Source organism: Galleria mellonella, unplaced genomic scaffold (genome assembly GCF_026898425.1).
Source record: "Galleria mellonella isolate WM207_F2 unplaced genomic scaffold, CSIRO_AGI_GalMel_v1 utg352, whole genome shotgun sequence".
Lineage (NCBI taxonomy): Eukaryota > Metazoa > Arthropoda > Insecta > Lepidoptera > Pyralidae > Galleria > Galleria mellonella.
Genome location: NW_026442084.1, coordinates 5259411 through 5278913, shown reverse-complemented (window position 1 = coordinate 5278913; position 19503 = coordinate 5259411). Strand labels below are relative to the sequence as shown.

Below are 19503 nucleotides of genomic sequence, written 5' to 3'. Positions count from 1 at the left end.
CTTTAGTTCAGTCGGTCGCGAGCTTCGGGCCCCGGCATACCTAGCCCGTCAAACCACCGCCAACAGTTAAAAAAAAGAACCACGTAGACACCGCGCATGCGACTATCGACCACCCTCTCTTGAAATGGTTCCGTATCTAGGTTATCCGGCTAAAATTAAAGGTGCGTTTCCCATTCAAGGTTAAAAGTCGCCGGCGCAGCTCCGAAATAGCTATGGTGCATGGAAAATGGAAAATGTTAGCTTAAGCCCTAGTGTGTGTAAGAGCGAAATTCGCTTGCGTGCCGCCCGAATGGCCGACCCGAATTATGTAAGAATCTGAAACATTGTTACCGTTTCACGTATCCTCATGTGTTTAGGTATTGTTCACCGTTACATTTAACATTTTCGCGTGTGTCGTGTCACGGCAGATATATGGGAGTATCGCACTGTACTGTAAGTACGCAAGAATGGACGTTCCCATCCTAAGATATATATAAACCGAGCTAGCTGTTTGCTACACGACCTAAAACATCGACGAAAATATTGAACGTGAATTCGCTGTAGAATGTTGAGGGCGATGTTGCGGTGTTCGGTTCAAATAATCCTATATCATAATCTAATCTAGGTTATATTAATATCTAAAAGCTTTATAACTAATAACTAACCCGTATAACCTATATAGATAATAGAAAACTACCGACCTGCCTATTGAATGAAAATGTAGCGCGGAACTCGTATTGAATCTTTTTCAAGCTTCTTTAAATAAATTGCTTATTAGCAAATTGTTCTACACACAATAGTCTCAGTAAAAATTGGTTTATATATATATATATATATTTCAATATAGTTATTATATATTGATAGATATACAGACTTGTATGTAGATAATAAAACATAAATCTATTATGTATTTTGTAGTAAAAATATTTTCTATTTATGTATATTTAATAGTAAATAAAATATTATAGATATATATACACATATATTAATAATTATAATCGATATTTATGTCTAATCTAATCTATTTAATGCAATGGCCTTATAAATAACCATTACATTGTCTAATGTCATAATCTTGAAATGAGAAAGAAAAAAGAGTTACCTAGAAACACCAAAATAATAAAGTACTAGATATTAAGTGTTATTTTAAAAGATTTGACAAATCTCATCGTTCATTATATAATAAGAATCAATATAGATATAACTTTTCGTAACGGCCGGATATTAAAATTTTTAGTATCACCAGTGATTTTCATAACCTAGAAATTCCATTTAAAAGTTTGGTCACACTGAAAATAGATGGCGTTATTCACAGCAGTCCACCTACTAAGACTTTTCCTCGTTTTCTTTTCATAAGAAAAAAATAGTTGAATAATTTAATATCGTTATTGTATTATATTGATTAATGTATTTACACATTTAGAATTACATTTTCAATTAGAAGTCATCGTCATCATATCAGACGTTAAATGTTCACTACTGTTAATTAAAACGATTTTAAATTTAAAAAATCGATCTAGACAGGCGTGTAGGTAACACAGAATCCAATTTAAATAGATAGAATGAATAAGTTTCCATGATAGAATAGAATAGAACGAGCCCAGTTGCTTGTTTATTACGTATGTTCAATACTCACTCACTCTCTCAATTGTAAATTCAATCAATACTTAACTCAATATTAAATTATTACCAAAATCTATTCCACTGTTAATTGGAATATGTGTATACTTCTATTTGTTATTTGTATTCGCATTAAAATATCAGTAGTATTAATATTAATTATATATATAAAGTAATTAATTATTTATACAAAGACGTACGTGGAGTAGTGTTATCCCGTTACATTACAAAGATTAGGTATTGCATTCAATTTCGTCAAAAATGACCATTTCGTTTCTAATTTGGACAAAACCCATATTTTCTGGTCTCTCATAAAAGGAGAAATTTGGCTATAACTTTATATGGATAGAGTGCCCCTTACAAGTGCTTCACTAAAAGCAGGTCAACTTTTTTTATCCATATGTACTTGAATAGGGTTACCAGAATGTACATTTACTACTCAATATATGGGAGAAATTATATTTTAAGTTTGAAAAATAAAAACGACACTAATTTCTTATAAATACATTTGAAAGAACAAAATAAACAGAGTATAATAATTCTCACTGATATTTATTTTTACTGATGACTTTGATTTATATTCAAGTACAGACAATGTGTCTTCGTCTTTAAATTATTGAAAATAGGAGCCATTTTAATTGGTATGTGTGTACTAATTTACAAGAAACACGTACATACGTATTTTTATATCATATCAGGAAATAGTTGCAAAATACAAATTAAAAAAATTTATGTAATATGGACAATTTTTCACCAATTGGAATTTTAAAAAAAGGCGTGTTCTGTTTCGATTTAAAAAAAAATTATCAACCAAACGTCAAATTAGATGTCTAAATTTTCACACTTTTTGATACTCAATGAGTCTCGATTTATATAATTTAAAGGTAATATGTAATAACTTAAAAATAATATAAAGTACAAGAAATGATCTTAGTAATATAATTAATTAAGTTATAAATAGAAGAACTCAAGTTTGTAACCATGGACGAATGAATGTTTGTCACTCTTTTGCGCAAAAACAGTAGTTTTTGTTTAGTAAAATAGGATTTGAGTCAAACTTTGTTCGAAAGTGGGTTATATTTTATCTGAATCAGTATTTACATAGTAAATAATAAATAGTACTGTAACATGTTACATAACGCCATCTAGTTTCAAACAAAGTAGAGTTTGTATTATGGATACTAGAATACTGATAAATATAGGTATATTTAAATAAGTATGCTCGTACACGTATTTACACTAAATAAACATGAATAGAAGGAATGAAGATTAACTCAATTGGTCTTGTTAAGAACCTCCTTAGTAATCCCGGCGTTGCTTAATACTGGTGAGTGCTACAACCAATTTCCTATATTAGGTCTTACTCATAGATTTTCAAAGGTTACATTACTATGTTTCAGTAATTTTTTTTTCATTTATTTGGGAAAACTAACAGTGACAAAATAAAGAATAATACACATAATATTAATCAAAGAAAACATTGAGTAAATATGCCACCAACACCGTTTACCACAGTTTCGATTCAAATATAATACAAATAGCTTAAGCAAAGAAGAACAGTTAAAAATTATGTGAATCTTTTAGAAATTACCTTTTTAAAAGTACTTAAATTAAGTAAATATTGAAGATTTATAAGGATAACAGCTACAAATCACATATCAGCCATTATCTGTCCACTACTGAGAACAAAAGCTATAGATTTCCTCCATAGATTGCCTTTGTCATTGGAGGATTTTGCTAGTTGCTTTTTTTTTAATTAGTATATTTGAGAAATAATTCTTGTAAAAAGCAATTTACAGTGGTACTCTGCACTTTGGTTATATTTAGTTAAGAGAGGGACTGGCTGAAAACCAGCGCTGTGCAGTTCACATTGCGCTGGGACACTCACAGCATCAGCTGAGTCGGTTCTTTTTGCCTAGTATTGGACACTTTTTGTATATGTTATATATATTTTATATTGTAATTGTATGTTTACTGGCAATAAATGTTTCTATTCTATTCTACACACTTGACAAACGGGTTAGCAAACGCAGTTAGGCGATGATGATGTTTCAAGAGGAACATTACTGTCCACCTCTCGACTAATAAGTTCCCTTAGTTGCTTCTTACGATATCTATGACCAAGGAAAGGGATAACATCAGACATTACCATTTCATTATATATACTGATACGTTCATACGTCAAATTAGTATGAAGATGCTCATAATTATTTGCCATTTTTCGACTTTTTCCTACTTTTTATAGGAAAATTACTCAGTTGTTTCTCTTTCAAAAAAACTCTAATAATTTAACCCTGTATAATACGAATGTAAGTAATTTACAAGTTACCTCGACTTGTAGACCTTAAAGGGACCTACATTCGATTTAAATTCATTCTTTTTTTTTTTGTCTTGAATATGTCTATCTGTTAACAGTCATTTTACTGTCTGTAATTAGATCTGATTTTGGTCCACATTTGACACATTCACATTATGGTACATTATTTGAAATGTCCATCTAAGTATGCAGTAGTATTATAACACTGTTAACCTATAAAATTAAGATAAAAACTACAGCGTAGTGTAAATATAAAACTACAATTTATCTAAACTTTTTGACTTAAATTTCATATAGGAACACCAGATCAACATTACTCTCAAATAAACTTTTCTAAACACACTTCAGGGCCAAAGAAAGTTATTTCTTGTAAGTTCACAAAATACTTAAGTATACCAGAAGCTACATCTAGTGTACATACAGGATTGCCAGTTACTATTTTTTTATTTTTACCCAATTGAGAAATATTTTTCCCTCAAATCGTTAACATTACATTCATTTTGACCTATTCAAAAACATGTGTCGATATTCACAATTGCCATGTTAATTACAAATTGAGCAACGAAAATAAAGGCCACTCCCTCACGTAGTTTCTTTTACTTTCTTCTTCTGTTTTACTACCTTCTTTGGTATATTTTTTTTGTATTTAAAGTTGTAAACCGTACAGCGACGGTTTACAACTACCAAAACTGTCAAAAGAAATTACTCAAATTTCTCCAAGCCCAGTTTATTTGTTTCCAAATATTTCCATGGATTTATTTTTTTTTTTTCAAAATTTCGCGAACACAAAAATTTTGATTAATGAATTGTAACTTGATCATTATCTGTGTATAAATTCCGCAAAAACTGCTGGACGGATTTCGATAATTTTTTTTTTGTATCATCATGTAGGTATGATACATTTTACGGCCGTAGTATATTTATTTATTCTCGTGGAAAAATAAAAAAATTTAACGCATCAACAACAATGCCAGCGCAGCAAATAACTTTAATACACCGTTTTTGAAGAATCCCATATTTTACTCTTTAGGGAAAACCTCTAGCTATACGTAATATACCAAATTTCATGTTTGAGTGGTTAAGGCTCCGAGAAGTATTCGTAATATGTTATCCATATTACGAATTAAGTCTGACATATAATTCAGAAATAGCCTTTATTTGTCTAATAATTTAAATACTCTTCTACTGTTCAGTAATCTTTATTGATACAAATACATTACTAATTTTAAAATCAACTTTTGTTGAAAAAAAAACAACAGTTTAATTTCCTGCCAGTTCTTTTAAGCTAAAATTGCGTTCCGAATGAGCGATAGAATCATAAAAATGAACTATTCAAAAATACGTACAATTATGTTTAATCGAATAAAAAAAAATTTTCTCAAACAAACTCACTTTTACGTTTATAATATCAATAACGTTATTTATTGTGAATATTTAATATATATATATATATATATATATATATATATATATATATATATATATATATATATATATATATATATATATATATATATATATATATTTATTCATTCGAGTACTAGTGATCTGCAATAGCAACGAATACGGGAGATGACGACCTCTGACATTTAAAGAGGCGGGGCGCGCGCCGCCTCGATCCTTAAGTAGGGTAACAGGACTCAGTTGGAATTTAAGTATTGGAAATTGTGTAGTTTATGTACCTACTTTTGTGCGCTCTAATTAAATGTTTTACAACATTAAATATAATATTACTGTTAAGAAAGACAGATGGCGTTTATTGGCAACATTATTACGGTTTATTTACATATACGAGGTACATTTAATTTGGACAGAGACAAACCATTTACTATTGTAAATAAAATATAATTAGTCTCTAGTAAGGACAGTATGAAAATGATATTTTGCTTCATAAAACAAAGAGCGACTTCAATTAATGAACATACAAACGGATATTGAAATCTAGCTTTTTGCCCGCTACTTTGTTTGCGTCGATTTCGGAAATAGAAAAATCAATGACCCATTTAATATATACTAAATTTTTAACTACCTTCTGTACCTTCAAGGACACTGAAAAAATCGCATTTAATTCAATAGAAGATTTTACGAAATTACTGAACAGACATACAGAAAAACTACAACTAAAAACTAGTATTTACTTGTGACTTCGTCCATGTGGCCGAGATGCATTAATTGACCGGGATAAAAGTAGCTCATGTCCTTCCCCACCGTTGCTGCTAATCCGTTAAGGCCCGGAATATAACAAATAAACTCACGTTAACATTTATAATATGAGTAAGGATTAGAAACTTTAAAAGAAAATAAAATCTTATGACATATAGCCGAAATGGCCGCCACTCGGCGTGTTTCAACTCTATTAATAGTTTACATTTTAATAATTAATAGCTATATCTATACCGCGGCTTTGCCCGCGTGAATTTGATCTCGTCGATCAAAATTGGTTAGCGGTATAACATACCGTATTACTTTTACAATGGTAACCGGTTCGAGACCCGAACAATACAATCGTCAATGCTCATGAATACACTCGTATGTCCGCTTGTGTTGAGCTAGGTGTTTTCTGTATATAATAAAATATGTATATATAATATGAAAAATTGTACTTAACTATTTCTATGAGATGTCTAATTCCCACAGCAAAAAGTCTGCTTAGATTAGGATTAGATGGCGCTGTAATTTTCTCCAATGGTATTTATTCGTAATATTATTTATTTAATTACTATGAAGAACTCTTTCTAACGCCTCTCGTGAGAAAATAAAGATTATTGATAGGTATAAGCGATTTAAAGAATTTTACCAAAATTAATTTAGCACGAACATCTTCAACCAATTCAATAATTTGGCATACATATTTGAGTAAACATCAGTCCCTAAAATACCTTTAAAATAAAAAAAAACACACACATACACAAAGATAATATAAAACGAAACCATTACAAGGCGGCATTACAAAGACAAACAAGCAATCAATCAATCGAAGTAAAAATAAAGTTTTGAATAAATGCTCCGCTCGCCGACAGATGGCGTTACTTGTACCATCATGGCGGATTATTTATTTGTTTAGTGGAAATTAACGATTTTATATCTTTTACACACATTGTGTGATGCTAATTTAAATTGTATTTTTTTCTTGGAAGTCGCTCAAGGGTATACATTTAATTTTGATATGAGTCATTGATAGGGGAATGCATGGAATTTCTGTTTTATGGATTCTTATATTACAGTCTATACCTACCTACTTACGTAAGTGGGCAGTCAAATTTTACTTTCACATTAGGTGGACAAACAATTTTTCTTTATTTTATGAAAAAAAATAATACCATAATAATACTAATACTAATACATAATAATAATACGCTAGCAAAGAATATGCAACCATAGCTCTCCTTTTATATTAAGTACATCTTTTTATTTTAACAAATAAATACCTACTTAAGCACAATTACTGACAGTGGGGGTTTTTTTTTAAACTTTGATTATATAACGTGTCAAAATTTAATCAGCTATTTTGACGGTTAGCTCTCAATTTTTTTTTAATCAAAAGAAATCGACCTTTTTCCAGTGTTACAAGTATTAAAAATTTCCCAGATTAAATAGATTTTTTAAATTTGAATTTTAAACTATTATTATATTTTCTGATATAATATAAATATACATATTAAGAGAAACGGGTTGATAAATTAAAATGCTTAATATTGTAGTTCCCTTTTATCACGTCTTCATCAGTAGGAAAACATACATTAATAAAGACAGAATTCTAAAAACATAAGAACAATAGAAATATAAAAATATGAAAGACGGAATATGATGGCCAGTTATAAAAAAGGCGTATTGTGATGGCCAGTAATACGCCACACATATGTACATGTCGCTTCTAAATGAATAAACTTGTATTGATTAAAATGGTGGTCATTTCCAATTATTTAAATATGAAATATTTTTTACATACAATTTGAATGATGAGGTGAATTTAAATGAGTTGATTTATATCTACGAATCAAAATATTTAATAAAAATAAGCATCATTACAGACAGGCAGGCGTAGGCGTCCATAGGCTACAATGACCTTTACAATCAGACGGGCTGTATACTTGTATGCCACCTTCATGATTTATTAAGAAAAAATCATTACGAATCATTATGCACTGTTTATTTTGTTCTCTTCAAATGTATTGTTTCAATTTTGTTGCGTTCAATTTATCTTTAAAACATAGATTTCACTCGCATACTGAGTATTAGCTGTATGTAATGGTAATCCGATTTACGCACACATACATAAGAATGCACACATAAAAAAGTTGCCCTATTTTAACAAAGCGTATTTATTTATTTATTCATTAGTACAAATATGTGTACATGGCGGACTTAATGCTAAAAGCATTCTCTCCCAGTCAACCATAGGGAAGTGTCAGAGTACTCGAATGCGGTACTAGTAATTATTGATATACATACATACTAAAATTACATATATAAACGAATAAATATATATAAATAACAAATACAGCGTATGTATAGAGTTGCTTAAGTTATAATTCATAATTCTAATAGAAATAAGTTATACATGTAAGTTAATTACTATGAATAATAAGCGTATACATCCTAAATAAGTCTCTTAGAAATAGCCGATAAAAGACAATTTAACCCTTAAATACCTGAAGTTTCAAATTTGATACCGGGGTTATAAATCGCATTGGGCGCCTACAATCGATTTTATTTTAATATTTGACTGTTTACATGTTATCAAGTGTTTTTTTTTTCAAAATAAATATATAAAAATATCGTTTTTATTTTTTTTATTATTTTTCCCCATTAGTAAGCACAGTAAAGGATACACTTATATATTTTTAATTTGATTTAAAAACCAGGCTTTTAAGGGTTTAATAGATGAGATATGAAACCATCTTAATATATATGTATATTATAACAGCTCCATATGTGACCACACGTTTCAGAGCGAACACGAGGACAGTATGGTCCATGAATGCGATCGAACGGAAGGAGGAAACTCTGCCCTCAACGGTTGGTCGCACTATGCCGGCTCACTAAGTGTTTTTCACGCTACACTTATAGGATTCGAGGTCATAGGATGAAAGGAACACATCCCGGGAAAGGCCGTTTCACAATCTTATGATCCGGCTCCAGTAAATTCGTAAAATCATTTGTACTTCTTTAGTGTGATTTTCTTATCGTTCCTCTATGTTTAATAGGGACCTAATTTTTAATGTAAAACCCTCAAATGGGTTAAAGCTGACAATCAGTGTTTTGTTTCTTGAACAATGTTACACGCTGAGCTTCGACCTTTTTGTATTGCTGCAGATCACACATAATAACACAATTTTATAAATCTTATGTTGTTTTATGTATTGTCTATTCTAATGAACATGTTGTGTGTGATTAGTAACTAACATATAAACGATATATCTATCTATATATCTAAAATGTTAACAAATAGATTTAAAACAATCTTTATTAAAATAAATTTGTGTGCAATATCTTTTAAAACGTCACTTTTCTATAACTATACCGACTTGGAATGTTGTAAGGTACTTACCGAGAAGTAGTCATTTTCAAATAAACAATATTCCTGTGAATAATTAGACATTAAGTGACGTGAAATTATAGTCGTAAATATATTATTTGTTTCTCCATTCTTCTAGATTATACCATCCTTAATATATAAATAAGTAAATTGTATTCCACCAAAAAAATCTATTGTGACAAAACCAGTTATTTTTGTTTATAAATGAAACTAATGAACCGATTTCGATAAAATTTCTGTAGGACTAATCTGTAAATATATCCTTTCGGACAAAAAAGAATTTCCTACATCAATTTATAACTGACGAAATTATGAGATAATATAAAAAAATATATACAAGCGAAATGAGAAACTTATTTCTGAAGTCGGAATATAACTTTGATTTTGATTTCGATTTCAATCTATGTAACCAAATATCGACCTCGATAATATTATGTTCATAATAATTTCGTTCAAATTTATTTTGCAATATACCGAAATAGTGTTGTACATCTAGTGTTGTAAGGAGTCAATCCCACAAGTTACATCTCAACTCACTAGGGGCAATATTCTCTAAACTATACGAGCAGTTCGTTGCCTCTCAATGGCTCTGAATCACGCCGAGCACCGAAAATGTTGCCTAGAACAAAGGCAGCTACGACTATTAAGTCTGATAGGACGAAAAATATTATGAAATAAGAAATCTTAATATAAATTATTCTATTTATTCCAGCTACTTAACATTTACTCTGCTAGAAAATAGGTAATTTCAGATGAAAGATTTACATGTTCTATATACATTCTGCCTCTACGTGGGCGTGCAAATGTTTAACAATATGACAAATGTACATATGTATTCTACATTATATTTTCTTCTATTAGTTATATAACCTTATCTTAATTTATTACAGTGAACAGAAATTAAATGTTAGTACACCAGTTGTCCAAATTAATAAATTATGTTAACAAATTATAAGAATGTTTAAGAGTTGTGAATGTTTAAGTTCATTAATGCTTAAGAGTAAAAGCGCCAATTGTATCTTTAGTGTAGGTTGTCAAGTAAATTTGTTTTCTTAGTGAAATATTCATTATTAGTTAAAAATTTTTTACATAACAGCCAATACATTTCACAACTAAGTATAGAGTGCCGACTCAAATCTTTTAAATATAGCAACAACTACTTTTAAATTGCTATGTATGAAACTAAGTAGTTTTATTATATGTAATATAATATACTATTTCGCAAACATGCTTGGTAATGTGAACATTATTTTGACAATCTTCTTCGAGATAAATCAAAATTGCCGTACTGGCCAGATACATGCAGGCAGAGGCCGGCAAAAGTTGTACGAAAATCCATATCTGTCGCGTTTTGTGACCAGATAAATTACTATGTAAACTCATATCTGTCCTGTAATTTAAAAATGGAATGACCTTTTACTTCAAAATATGGCTACCTAATAAAAGGTAACTAATAAAAGGTTTTATTTAAATTTCGAACTGGCTTGCAAATAGAAAGCTGTTTATTGAAAAAAAAAACAAAAGAACATTATGGCGCGTGAAAAATTATTATTGTTCATTATTCGTCATTGAACTTAAAAAGTAAAATTGTGTTTTTGATTTCCGCGCATTGTTTGAGAAAAGTACTATAGAAGCCTTGGCCACCACTAGGCATTGATGGACTCACGTATGTGTGCCTCGGCTACGCTTCGGCCCACATTTGCACGTTCGTCCATCAATGCCTCAATTGCTGGCCGCTGCAGTAATGTACTAATACTACATCTAAATTTATAATATAATATCATCATATCAGCCATTAACTATCCATTGCTGAACGTAAGCCTTCCCCAGAAGGGGAATTTTGCTATTAAATGTCATACTTGGCAGGCGGGTTATCAACCACAGTTACACTGGTGGTTATTATTATATCCCGCGACCATTAAATTCCCTTAGTCATCTCTTACGACACTCACAGGAAAATAAGGGGTATATAAGTATGATTTAATAAATAAGAAAAATAAATCTACAAAATAAAGCTGAATTGAATGAATTATGACCAAATAAGAAAATAGCGTTTGAAAATTAATATTAGCTGCTTTTTATACGTACAACTTATTTATACAAACCACGAAGTCACGTAGTTGCCTAATCGATTTATGAAATATTCGAAATTTATTTTTCGTATTTTGTTCATATTCCTTGGGGATTGTTGAATTTCATGAATAATAAGAAATCAGTCTCTTCGTTCCAATAATAAGCCCAAACATTACTATTTGTTCCAAAGACACATTTAATCAACATTTATACTTTTAAGTTTTGAATTTTGCATACCTAATTATGACAAAATATTAGGACTTACGTAGTTAACGTTTATGTACTTATCATGTTTCTTGTAAATAAATGTTCGTTCATATGCCTATGCCTTTTTTGATAACGTTTAAAAATAAATAAATAAATCCTACTGCTTTTCTAAACGCGAAAGTTTGTAACTATGTATGGATATTTATATCATGTTTCTGTTTTCATTCACTCAAAAACTATTTAAAGAACTGGTCGGAGATGAATGAAATTTGCTACATATATAGGTTATTTACAACTTAGCACATAGAATGTAACAAATAACAGCAACACTTAGCACATTGGATATTTTATATTATCATTGTCATCATATTATATCAGTCTTTCATTGTCCACTGCTGAAAATAAGCCTCCCCTTGGGGGGTGTTTGTAAAATATGCTGGTTCTTATTATTATGTATTATTATTAAATTATATTATTTGTAAGTAAAAATGCCGTCTGTTGACTTGAAGTATTATACATTTTGTTTGTTCTATTTTTTGTTTTTTCAATTGTTTATAAATATTCTTTTTTTTGTAAAAAACTACAATTGTCAATATATAAAAAGGTTAATTTTGAACAGGTGGTTTTGTCAGTAGTTGCCACGCTTGACAGGCGGATTGGCAATTGCAGTTAGGCTTCGAAGATGTTTTAAGAGAGACACTGTTGCCCATCCCTTGCCCTCCTTTAGTCGCCTCTTACGACACCCACAGGAAAGGGACTATTCTATGTATGTCGGGATCAAATGGCAATATTTTATATCCTATGTCATACGCACAATGGCCCAAGTGAGAGGCTAAGCGCGGAAAATGGAGTCCTTTTCACATTCACATTCACATTCACATCCTATGTGTTAAGTGGATCGCGTATACCGATACAAAGCTGCAGATTGCAGTTAGTCTATACTAATATTAAAAAAAAGAACAATTTATTAATTTATTTGTTTGTAATGTAAAAACTCAAAACTACACAAGCAATTTTAAAAATTGTTTCACCTATAGAAAGCTATATAATGTATGAACATTATCAATTAGTAACATAGACTATTTTTTTTATACCACTGAGGTGGCAAATAAGTAATCAGCCCATCTAATGGTAAACGGTTACCGCAGCTGTACGATGGTAGAAAGTGGCCGTGGCCATCATATTGAATAATTCCTCTGTAAACAGTCTGTAGTACGAATGGTAGAACATACACTATATACTATTCTCGGAAATTCTATCTACCCGTGTAAAACCGGGCCGGAACACTAGTACTGTATAAAGATCTTGACATTATTTTTAGATTATTATCGTGACTGACCACAATTACAAAGTTGTGACGTCATCGCACGTATTTTCAGGGAATTTCATAGGCAAAAACCATCTAAATAAAACATCGCGTGTTCGGACTATTATTTCTGTATACCATTATAAAGCCTTTTTAAGTTGTGTCAGGTATGTAGTAGGGAAATTACATATATACATAATTGTTTCATTCTAGAGTGTAATTAAAAAATCGCATGTACTGACGTAATATTAATAGAAATGACAGTTTTTTCGTGGAATACACTCGTTTCTCATACACACCTGCATAGTACAAAATTAGCTGACCCGGCGAACGTTTTGCCCCCTACCGCCCTCTACCGCTTCCGTTTTTCGTGTCGGGATAAAAACTATCCTAAATGGTAGACGGCACGCCGGCCACGATGGTCTATCAGTGTATGCCAGCTGAAGAACCCAGCGACCCGGTCGTCGCCTCCGGAGTTGAAGCCGGGGTAGTGGGGTATACCCCGAGGCCCCTACCTCGCCCGCCCACACATCATCTGGCGGGCAAGAGATGCCCATGTTGTTGTTGTTGTTCTTAAATGGTGTTCGCCCCGATGGACCTACCTCGCCCGCCCTTACCATTATGGCGCGGGTTATTGAGAAAACTAAGATGATGATGAAATTATCCTAATAAAACCATGCCTCACCCAAATAAGGGAAGAGCGTAGGTCCAGTGACCCATAGGTAGTTGTCCCCATAGTTGATGCCGGGATAAAGGGATCCGCCCCGAGGCCAACTAACTCTCCTAGGAGGGTTTAGAAGACCTGTAATGATGATGAAACTATTCTATCTCTAAAGTTGAGGCAAACTCTAAAGATATTATTCTAATTTCTCTAAACTTTTTATCTTTTAAAAATCCTCTAAAAATATAATAATTTTGACTTAAATCTATTAGAAAATTAGTTCATATTTGTCCTTCTAATAAAGATTTCGAGAAATAGCATCTCAGAATCGGCATATCTATGTGGGGTGAGGACCTGGTGATCTGTAACACAGGTTTATCCTACTTCAGACACCAGTTCTTCACAATACATTAACTTATGTAACCTCCAAAAATAAATATATTAGAATATAATAGATGTACAACTGGTATTGTGAAGAGAATAAACTTTATTATCGTTATTATTATATCATACATACGATATTAACGCTTTTTTAGATTTTTAAATCGATTGAGCAAACGGAGACAAAAATCGTGACACGGAATTTTTATATATTAGGATTAAAAGCGTCATTAGATAGAAGTGTAGACTGAAAGACGATGTAGCAACAAAAATCGGTGAATAAATGTTGCCACGCTTAGCATGCGGGTTGACAACCGCAGTTAGGATGTTGGTGATGTTTTAAGTCAGGGAGTCTGCTGCTCGTCCTCCAACCATCAAATTCCCTTAGTCACCACTTAAGACAACCACGGGAAAGGAATGAATGGCATATGGGCTATATATGGATTACCTATCTTATATATAAAATTCTCGTGTCATGGTGTTTGTTACCAAACTCCTCCGAAACGGCTTTACCGATTTTTATGAAATTTTGTATGCATATTGGGTAGGTCTGAGAATCGGCCAACATCTATTTTTCATACCCCTCAATGATAAGGGTGACCCTCCCCAAATTTTTTTTTTATTTTTTAACAAATTTTTCCATTTTTATTTTATTATGATTTAGCATTGAAAAATACACACAACTTTAAATTTTCATCGTTTTACGATCAACTCCTGTCTTTTAATCGCGATTTTTATATTTCGCAATAAGTGGTAAAACAACGTTTACGGGGTCAGCTAGTATCATAATAAAAACGAGAAAATAAAAAAAAAAAATTTTAAACAACAGCTAAGGTATCAATCGGTTGTAGTGACGTGTCTATCGCATTGTCTGCTGAAACAATCTGGCCATTCAACAGAGATCCCCGGCAATGTTTACTATTCCTGCCTAGAAATGGAGTTACGTTTTGACGGTGTGGCACGGGGAGATCACGTTATGCTGGTGGTGGAACAATACATGATAGAATGACTCTATCGCACACTAGCGCCATCTAGGTTACTTATTGTGGAATTGTTCGCTTGCTTGCGACCCCAATTGTAAGCTTATTTGGTTCACTTAATACGGGTACACCGATATAAAATTGTTGATATTTCTAAATGAACTTTACCAAATGAAGACATTAGTATATATTTGAAAAGGTTTGCTGGAAGAAATCTTTTATTAGAGACTAGCGGCCCGTCCCGGCTTCGCACGGCTGGACATTTTTACATTTTAAAAAGTGGCCATTAACTTCTCCCGTTTTCCTAACATTTCCTTTCACTGCTCTGCTCCTATTGATTGTAGAATGATGAAAAGTATACTATAACCTGCCCAGGAGTATGGAGAATAATTATACCAAATTTCATTAAAATCCGTCAAGTAGTTTTTGTTTCTATATCACTAATCACCCCCTGATAGTTATTTTGGAAATATAATATATATATTTCATGTTATATATATACTGTTTCGCCCATGATACCCCCCATGCGTTGCCATTCCTGAGGACTCAGGTGTTCCTCAGGAATGGCCTGTACCCTGTAAATTCACGTCATATCCCTCTCTTCACAGTAGAAACACAAATGGGACAGAGGTACCCAAGCAATCGACTTTTGTACAAAGTCTCTCTCTAATAAAATTACCACAATTAAAAATATTACCTGCAATTGGATTTAAATGGGGAAATATTTAGACACCTTTAGTATTGGGTATGCGCATGCGCGGCGCCCAGTTCCGCCGCACCCCACCAGAAACGGCCTCTGATATCTTGATTACAAAACTTTGTACGTGCATACATTACCGAAACACAAACACAACAAGTTCACGTGGCAAAGTCACAATTAACTGACTGTTAAATTGTGTTTTTCATAATTTATAGCAGCCATAATATATATTTTATGCAGTCGTTGTGCTGAACAATTTTTATTTATTTATTTATTCATTAGTACAAATATTTGTACATGGCGGACTTAATGCTAAAAGCATTCTCTCCCAGTCAACCATAGGGAAGTGTCAGAATACTCGAATGCGGTACTACTAATTATTGATATACATACATACTAAAATTAAATATATAAACGAATACATATATATGAATAACAAATACACTTACATATATATGACATATACTATATTATACACGAAATTGAGAATAATATAAAGCACTTACTGCTCGGATAAAGTACAAAAGTGAGCGTGAACGTTTTTTTTGAAAGACGATTTAGTCGGTAATCTCTTAATGGCATCAGGAAGCACGTTCCAGAGTCGTGAAGAATGTAGGAGAAAAAAGTTTGAAGCGTAACCAATACGGTGAGAGGGGAAAGATAGTTGGAGAGTATTATTGGAACGAAGGTTACGATCGTGAGTTTCAAAAAGATACTGGAATTTACTGCTTAAGTAGTTAGGAGACTGGTTTCGAAGAAGAGTGTAGAGGGTACAAAGAGTTCTAACGTTTCTGCGTTGACGAATGGAAAGTCACTTGAGCTGAGACCGATATAAAGGAATGTGATCGAATTTTATACCGTCGGATAGGTATTATGCTTAGTCTATATTTTTCGACAAACTTCAAATAGGATTGTGTTCCACAAAGAAATACAAAAACAATGTGTGAATTAAATTGCTACTAGACTAATCTATAAATATACACATTCAGATGAAAAGAAGAATGACAAACATAAAAAAATACATACAAAGCTTCTTCTTTTTGAAGTCGGTTACAAAGGAGGAGTTCCTCCAATTCGGTTGTATTTTTTATGTTTTTTTTTTGATGGGTCAAAATGGTATGGTAACCCCGCCTGCGCTAACTGGATACGCTGGCGGAGCACCAATGAAGAGTGATAGATGAGAATGAAAACAGGCCCGCTAGCCCATCATGATGAATTCATCAGGAATTAACCACGATAGTTTCCAGGGAGAACCGCGAGGAGGTCGACCTGGTTGGGTATATTGCTAGCAATGGGATTCTCAGTCTCCATTACTAACAATCCCTTTCCCCCTTGTATTTTTTATGTTCGGTACCTTTAAATTCTGTCACTTATAAACCGATTTAGTAAGTAATAGTGGGGGCATCTACATGACTGTACTTACGTTACTTTTAATACAATAAAACTATTATTTATTCTATTTTTTTTTTATACCAGTGAGGTGGCAAGCAAGCATACGGCCCACCTGATGGTAAGCGGTTACCGTAGCCTATAAACGCCTGCAATACCAGACAACATTGTTGACAGACAGCAAAACAACATTGTTGTGAGATAAGAAACTGTAAAAACCGCTAATCAAGGAAACGAGAATGGTTTTATATGAAAGACATAAAGTTTAATACACTAGCAAAAGAGTAAAGAGTGATTGGTTTTTGTTTATATATTTTTTTTTATTTTAATACAAAATAAGAATAACTTTTAAAGACAATAAACATGGATAATGTGGATACCGATCTGATATCTATATATCGGTTTGCTCTGGATATTGTGAAATAGTATTTTCGCGAAATTATAAAATTAAAATATTTATAACCGATCAGAAAACATATTCTGTTCACGCGGATGTAGTCGCGGTTAAAGACTAGTAAAAACATAAATATACAATTTATTTATTTATATGCTTTTGTACGTTCACCTGCAATATAGATATTAGGTTATACCAAAATATATACAGGCGGACTTATCTCTTAAAGGGATTTCTTCCAGTCAATCTTGAGAATCCAAAAGGAGAAAGTATTATGAGTATATTGTATAAGTATATATATGTATATCTCGTACATGCAGCGAGAAAGAAGCATTACATTTTCCATTTTCCATAAATTTGAAAGAGGAGCGCCAAAAATGTATGTAAACAAACGTTTTATATAATATCTATATTTTATAATTATATTCTTATTATTTCAGGTAAGTTGATTTATTCAAAGGCATCGTATACCGAAACATCACTAACTGTTTTAATTAAAGTTAAGGTAAGTACTAGTAACTAGTATAGTTTTATCTAAGAGTTTTTTTTTTTATACGACTTAGACTGGCAAAGAAGCTGACGGCCCACTTGATGGAAAGTGGTAACCGTCGCCTATAGACATGAGCAGTACCATGGACATAACAGAGTATACTAATTCGCCCATGATACCCCCCATGCGTTGCCATTCCTGAGGACTCAGGTGTTATTCCTCTGTACCCTGTAAATTCACGCCATATCCCACCTTTCAAACCGAAACACAGCCATGCAAACACAACTGCTTCATGGTTGAAACACGAATGGGACAGAGGTACCCAAGCAAACGGCTTTTGTACAAAGTCTCCCTCTCTTTAATATTATCTGTGATAATAGTAACAAATATACATAAAGCATATATTTCCGAACCGATACGACATCATAACCTTCAAGAAAAGAGCATGTTCCTTTTTAAAAGGCCGGCAGCACACCTGTAATGCCATTGGTGTTGTTGGTGATCATGGGCGGCGATAGTCACTTACCACCAGGTGAGCCGCATGCTTGTTTGCCCCCTGTGTTGTAAAAAAAGCAATTTCTTATCAACCGACTTCAAAAAGAAGGAGGTACTAAATTTTTTTGTATGTATGTTACCTCAAAACTCCGTCAATTGTAAACAGATTTGTGAAAAATCTTTTTTTATCTGAACGTATATACTTGCACATTAGTTCTATAGAAATTTTATTAAAATCGGTTCAGTTATTAACTCTTCTTTGCATAACAGTGGAAATTTCCAACATTTAATGTCCAAAAATTATATAAAAGAACAAGTTCACTTTAAGTTGATTACTTGTGTCTGGCTACATTTTTAATGTCCATCGCAGAAAAAAAAAACATAGCTGTCAAATTTAATTTTTTACCATTTTTCCTTTAATTTTGAACATGATTATATCACCTTGATTTATTTCACCAATAAAAAAAAATCATGAATGAATGAATGAGTATACTTTATTTGCATTATACAATATAGGAAATAAGCAAGACAATTTACAAACACAACGATACAATTGTAAGTACAGTAAGGCGGTCTTATTGCTGAGAGCAATCTTTTCAAGACAACCTTAAGGTAATGGACTAATTGTTGTACAAGTCGGTATAATAGTGCTGTATAATTAAAAATCATCTTTTGCAAATTAAAAAAATCATGCAAAGAAGCGTTAAGTTTTTAAATCATAAGAACCGGATTTGCTACAATTGAAGTAGATTTTTTTTGTGGATCATCAACAATCTTGAATTATCTGTATTTCTTATGGCAGGGTTACCATTCCATTATCATCCAGTAAAACTATTCTTTTATAGGTAGCTGTAACGACACTGACTGTTCATTGCAACGTTGACAAATCAATACACGACTCTGTGTCGGTTTTCAGTACAATTTCAATGTCATCGGGCGGCGAGACACTCACAAAAAATACTATTAACTATA

The 19503-nt window shown here is 32.1% G+C and overlaps 1 protein-coding gene across 1 annotated transcript in view; it reads left to right on the top strand.

The window, feature by feature from the left end:
• The window catches only part of LOC113519451 (plasma membrane calcium-transporting ATPase 2), a 218968-nt gene continuing 199465 nt past the window's right edge, over positions 1-19503 (top strand). The window contains exon 1 of the mRNA XM_052897055.1: positions 1-161. The gene's annotated coding sequence lies outside the window, so the exon portion shown is untranslated. The remainder of the gene's footprint in view (positions 162-19503) is intronic.